This window comes from Panthera leo, chromosome D1 (genome assembly GCF_018350215.1).
Source record: "Panthera leo isolate Ple1 chromosome D1, P.leo_Ple1_pat1.1, whole genome shotgun sequence".
NCBI classification, from domain to species: Eukaryota; Metazoa; Chordata; class Mammalia; order Carnivora; family Felidae; genus Panthera; species Panthera leo.
In genome coordinates, this window is record NC_056688.1 from 90,039,263 (window position 1) to 90,045,500 (window position 6,238).

A 6,238-nucleotide genomic window follows, 5' to 3' on the forward strand; every position below is an offset into this window, starting at 1 on the left:
AAATTTTTGAGCAACCACCACATAAAGTGTTTCGAATCACCTGAATGATATCATCTAGGGCGACCATATTTAGGGAAGAGATGCAATCTGGTATCTGCAATGTGGGTAGAGGCACCTTACAGTCAGATTCTCACGCCAGAAGCAGGAAGAGCATGAAAGTAGATAGATTAACCTTTGAGAAAATTACAGATCAAGAATGAATCAATCAATCAGAAGAGGAATTAGATGAGATGGAACCTAGAAAAAGGTCAGAGATCCAGCGTGGCATTTCCCATGTACGTTCTATTTGGGGGAGGAGGTGCCCTGGGTCCAATCTCCCCCTAGCTGTCCATTTTCAAAGGCAGGAATTTTGGAAATGGCCCGATGTCATTAATCGTTGAGTTGTAGAGGCAGTTACCTATTGAACGGTTTCATGATTGCCAACAGTGGCTAAACAAAGCCAAAGGAGCATATGAAGGAATGTTATCCAACAGAAGATTCCGGCCTTGGAATATACTTTGAGTATAAGTTTCAGGATAACCCCATCATTTCTCCCTTCTTGCTCCTCCCACCCCCATTCCACCAAAATAAGGGAAAGTTCTCATAGCAAGGTTGGGAGTAAGTAGTGAGGAGTGAGGGTAGGTCGTGGGGAGCGCAGAGGGAAGTGAGTGAGGTGTGTGGACAGGTAGATGTGTATGGGAAGGCTTCTGGAGAAACTTCAGACACTGATAACAGGCTCTGGGGCTGTGCACTTGGCTCAGTCTACTGTCCAGGTTGAGAGCAGACTCTGAGCCACTAGGAGACAGAAGGTTAATTTTGAGCCTGCCTTCAATTAGAAGTTCCCAAAACTGTCTATGGCAGGGACACCTGGCTGGCTCATTCACAGCAATATGAGACCCTTGATCCCAGGATTTCTGATTTAAGCCCCACATTGGGTGTAGAGATTACTAAGAAAAACAAATTTTAAAAAGTCATTATGGCAATGAGTTTTCTTTGGTAAAGCCAGTCTATTAGCAGGGACGAAAAATACTTGCCCTTTTTCTCTACCCTCTTCCCAAATCCCAGGCCAGAACCCAGACATTTTGTGGGTACGCTCATTTTTTTCTACTCTTGGGGAGAGGAGGGGATCTCCTTTTTTTTTTTATTCATTTGGGAGAGTGGGAAATGATGGGTGAGTGTCCAATGCATTGGGACAAGTGTTTTCCTTGTTCAAGCAACAATTTCCATTGTTCAAGCAATGTTGAGATGATAAGTTGACCCAATTTATTGCTTTCCTTGAGGGAAAGAATGCACCAGCCAGAGGAGGTCAGTATCTGATCTATTTGTGAGTTGTATTTTCAATGTAAATGAATTGCTTTTGTCTGATGTTTAGATTTGTTTGCCACAAGCTGAGTTAATGTGCAGGCACTCTGGGTGGAAAAAATCAGTTTTTGAACTGACAGCTGAGAGTCAGGTTAATTCATCAAGATAAATGATACCTTATGGCTTCTCTTGGTACATTCTCTCTGGACACGTTTTTAAAAATTACTATTAAGAAACATCATCCAAAACTTGAAATAAAGCAGAAGGAGGGCTACATGTCCTTTCAGTGTCATTTTTAAACATGTTTGCCTAATAACTCTTTAATTATCTACATCAGAGAATTTGCCTGTGTTTGACTTTGCTGTTTATTATTTGATTAGAAACCAGATAGACACTGGTTTCTGGTTTCCAGAAACCAGATTTCTGTCCAGTTAAAAAAGGTAACCCCAGGGGCGCCTGGGTGGCTCAGTCAGTTGAGCGTCCGACTTGGGATCAGGTCATGATCTCACAGTTCTTGGGTTTGAGCCTCACATCAGGCTCTGGGCTGACAGCTTGGAACCTGGAGCCTGCTTTGGGTTCTGCGTCTCCCTCTTTTTCTGCCTCTCTCCTGTTCACACACACTCTCTCTCTCAAAAATAAGTAAACATTAAAAAAATTATCAAAAAAAATGTAACTCCAGAGGTTAATGCACAATAGGATGTTAACCAATTTTGTATCAAGTAAGCAGGCGAATTCATTTCAGCATTCCTTTGACCAACTGTATAAAATCTCTGCTTCTCTAAGTCTTCTTTGCACCAGCTTTATTATCTTAACTATTCTTTCACTAATAGTTTGAATAAAATCTTAGACATGTGTTCATTCTATATTTATATGGTAATCTGGTGTTTAACTTTCTGAAAAGTCTACTTTAATGTTATGTTATAACATTCCTACTCAACCCTGCTTCTTTCCAGTGTTTACAAATGGAATAAATTGCTCAGATTTTTGCATGTTTGATGGTTAATCTTTTGAATCGGATGAGGTTGGACCTCTTAGGACATGAGGATTCTTAAAAAACAAAACAAAACAAAACAAAACAAGACTTTAATCATGGCAATGTAACACAAAACCAAAAATATATATATTAGATTTTGGTTTATCCATAAATTGGAACACGTGGAGACTTACCATTTAGGAAGCTTCTGAGCTCAAAAGACTGATTTGTGTATGTTCCCACTGGATGCTGGGTATGGAGATTCTCACACCAGCGCTGGAGAGCAGAGTATCTGACACAGGACAATAGCAAGTGTCCTGAATTGTGGCTTGAGCTTGCTTGTTAGGAAGAAGAGGAAAATATTTCCAGTGTTCCTGATTAGAATTTATAATATAATTTTCCCAAAAGGCAATTAAATAAGTAATGATTAGTTTCATTGAATTGCCCACAATGTAGTTGAAATAATGTCTTTTATACAACAGAATTATTTTCAGTAATTGTATCTTTTCACTGCAAACTATTTCAGATACAATATGAGTCAAATAGTCTTTTGTGGGGCAGACTGGGAAACTAGTCCCAATTTATAGCATTGTTTTTATAGAAAATATGTATTTTGTTCCAAATAACTAAATAAAAATGCTTTGGGGAGAATATACAGTTCTTTTATAGATTGGGAACAGCCTACAATGAGGTTTATTACAATGATAAAATTAAGCGAATTAAAAGCTGCTTTACTAAAAGGGAATGAAGAGGAAGTGTGTGTGTGTGTGTGTGTGTGTGTGTGTGTGTGTGTGTGTGTATGTATGCGTGGGTGTGTTTGGTTAATGCGATCACACCTTTTAGTTTCTTATCACACAAAGTAGGACATTTCCAGGTTCCTGAGGCTTTTGCCTATCTTTGCTTTTTTCATATGGTGCTGTTGTTAATACCTTGTGATAGTTACAAACAAAATGATTTTCAGTTTCAAATTAAACTTTCAGCCACCAAAATTTCACCCACCAAAATATCATACTTTCACCCCAATTTCTGCAAAAACAGAACAGATTCTTTCTGGATTTTCTAAGTAGAACATTTCATTAACAAATAATGAGACTGACCACTTCCTTATAACAAAGTCATTTTCATGTTCTGAATGACAGCTGATACTCCACTGCTTTTCTGAAGGAGATTCAGTAGGGGTACAGCATTCTAATAATTATGGCGAATTAACGATACTCTTTGAAGATTTGATACATGCACACTGGAAGATTTCCAAAATTTTTTGAGGATGGTGGCGATGGTAAATTTTTCTTAAGGTATTTATTAAAGATCATTTGCATTTTTTGTTTTCTGCATCAGTGAACTAGGAATATGAGCAGTAAATGCCGGAAGTTAATGAAAAAGAGACAATTTTAGCTATGACCAGGCAGGCATGTTTTCTGATAGGAAATCCCTCAGAACTAAATTGAGAAAATGCCAAATATCATACTCCAGAGAGGAAATAAAGTGTTAGAAATTGGAACAAAACTGGAAACTAGAATGATTCATCAGCTTTAGTTCCGTCGCTCTTAAAATAGTTTATATTTATTTCACTTCTTATATCAAGTATTTCCTATGTAATTAAAATGCCTCAAAATAATGTTAAAGAATGTACAGTTTCCTGTGCATGGCTATGCCTGTGGTAAATTATTCCTCTAAGGCTCTTTTCACTGAATTTGCTTTTATAATGTGTCAATGAACTTTTGTGCATGACTCTTTGTCCATACCTTAAATTATGACTTTAAGATGGTTTCCTTCAATGGAAATTGGTAGGTCAAAGGCTATGAATATTTATTACTTCTGTTACAAATGACTTTGCAGAAAGACTGTCAATTTGTGTCCCATCTGGTTCTTGGTGTGTATTTTGTTCATTCTTCCTACGATTCTAGGATTGAGTATTATTTAAAAAAACAAATCAACACCCACCCCCAGGGAAAACTCCCCCTCCCTCCGCCCTCCTACACACCGCAGTAACTTAAAAAAACTTAAAATTCACATACAAGATAACATAGTCATGCTACAGAAGGGTGAAAAATACAAGGCGATTTTCCCCCTTATATTTTTGGAACTTAGTTCTACTTTCTTCAAGTACTATTGTGATAAAAAAAAAAAAAAATGACCAACTTAGCACTTAAAAACAAGGCTTTGCTATTTACATAATCTATATTTGGGAAGGAGGGGAGCGAGCTTTAGGGCCACTATACCATGATCCCTGCCTTCATTAAGCTCACAAGACCTTTTTTTTTTTTTTAACTTTATTTATTGTGAAAGAGAGAGAGAGAGAGAGCATGAGCAGGGGACGGGCAGAGAGAGAGGAGACAGGAGACAGAGACTCCCAAGCAGGCTCCGTGCTGTCAGCGCAGAGCCCAATGCGGGGCTCCAACCCACAAACTTTGAGATCATGACCTGAGAGAAATCAAGAGTGTCGCTTAACCAAATGAGCCACCCAGGCACCCCAAACGTCCCAAGACTTTTGACATGAATCCAGTCTACAGCCACCTCTAAAAATGGCCTCTGTTTTTTGCTGACATTCCACCAAGGAAGATGAGACCCCAGTGCATTCAGAGGAGAAGGGAAGGTGGACTTTGGAGCCATAAATTGGCAAACTTGAAAATGGCTATTTACAAGTATTGATAACCTGGGTTTGGGAAAGGTTACAGCTTCTAGTCACTAAAACGTTTACGGTTTGTAAAAAGTTTATGGCATTTATCTAAGAGAGTGGAAAGTTTGTGTAGGCAAGTAAAATATTAAAGATTCTTAGTATGGAACAAAGTTCATAACAATTGATTATTGAGGCTGTTTTCCTTATCACTACTCTTTAGAGTGTCTGCCTGTTTGCTTATCTTTCAGAAATGTTCCATATTGGTGCTTAGACTCTTTTTCTTTCCCTCTTTCACCTACTGTGAATTATTCGAGTTTTTTATTTTTTAATTACTTGAGAGTTAGGTGCAGACATTGTTTTCTGTTATCCCTAAACACTTAAGTATACTAAGAACAAGGACAGTTGTATAGTTTCCTGTATAACCACAATACTATTTTCACACTCAAAAATTTACTGTATACAATAAATATTATCCAATACACATCTATATTTAACTTTCAGTTGTGCACCAAATAATCCTTTAGAGCTGTTTCTTCCATTTAATTTTCCATTCAATCCAATCCAAGTTTGCAATTGCATTTGCTTATCATTATATAATCTTTTTTAATTTTATTTTTTAATTTGTATTTTTTTGTTTATTTTATTTTGAGAGAGAGAGAGAGAGAACAGGCACAAGTTGGGGAGGGGCAGAGAGAGAGAGGGAGAGAGAGAATCCCAAGCAGGCTCCTTGCTGTCAGCACAGAGCCCAATGTGGGGCTCAAACCCACCAACTGTGAGATCACGACTTAAGCTGAAATCAGGAATCAGGTGTTTAACCAACTGAGCCACCCAGGCACCCCTATATAATCTTTTTTAAAATTAAACTTCAATTTTGAGATAATTGTAGATCCACATGTAATTGTAAGATATAATAGAGAGAAATCCCGTTTATGCTTTACCCAGTTTCCACAAGTGATAATGTCTTGCAAAATTATAGCGTGGTATCACAATAGCTTTCCATGGATACCTGATACCATCAAATACCAAATATTTCCATCACTGCAAGGTTCTGTCATCTCGCCTTTTTTAGCCACCTCTCCTTCCCTCCTGCTTCTACACCCCCTAACCTGGAAACCACTAATCTCTTTGCCAGTTCTATAATATTATCATTTCAGGAATGTTACATGAATGGAATCATATAGCATAGCAACTTTTGGATTGGAATTGGCTGTAAACTCTCCTGTGCTGGTTTTTGTGTGAATACAAATTTTTATTTCTCTGGGTCAGATATTCAGGAGTATAATCATTAACTCGTATGGTATGTACATTTTAGCTTTTTAAGAAACTGCCAAATGTTCTTCCAGGGCAGCTGTGCTATTGTATAT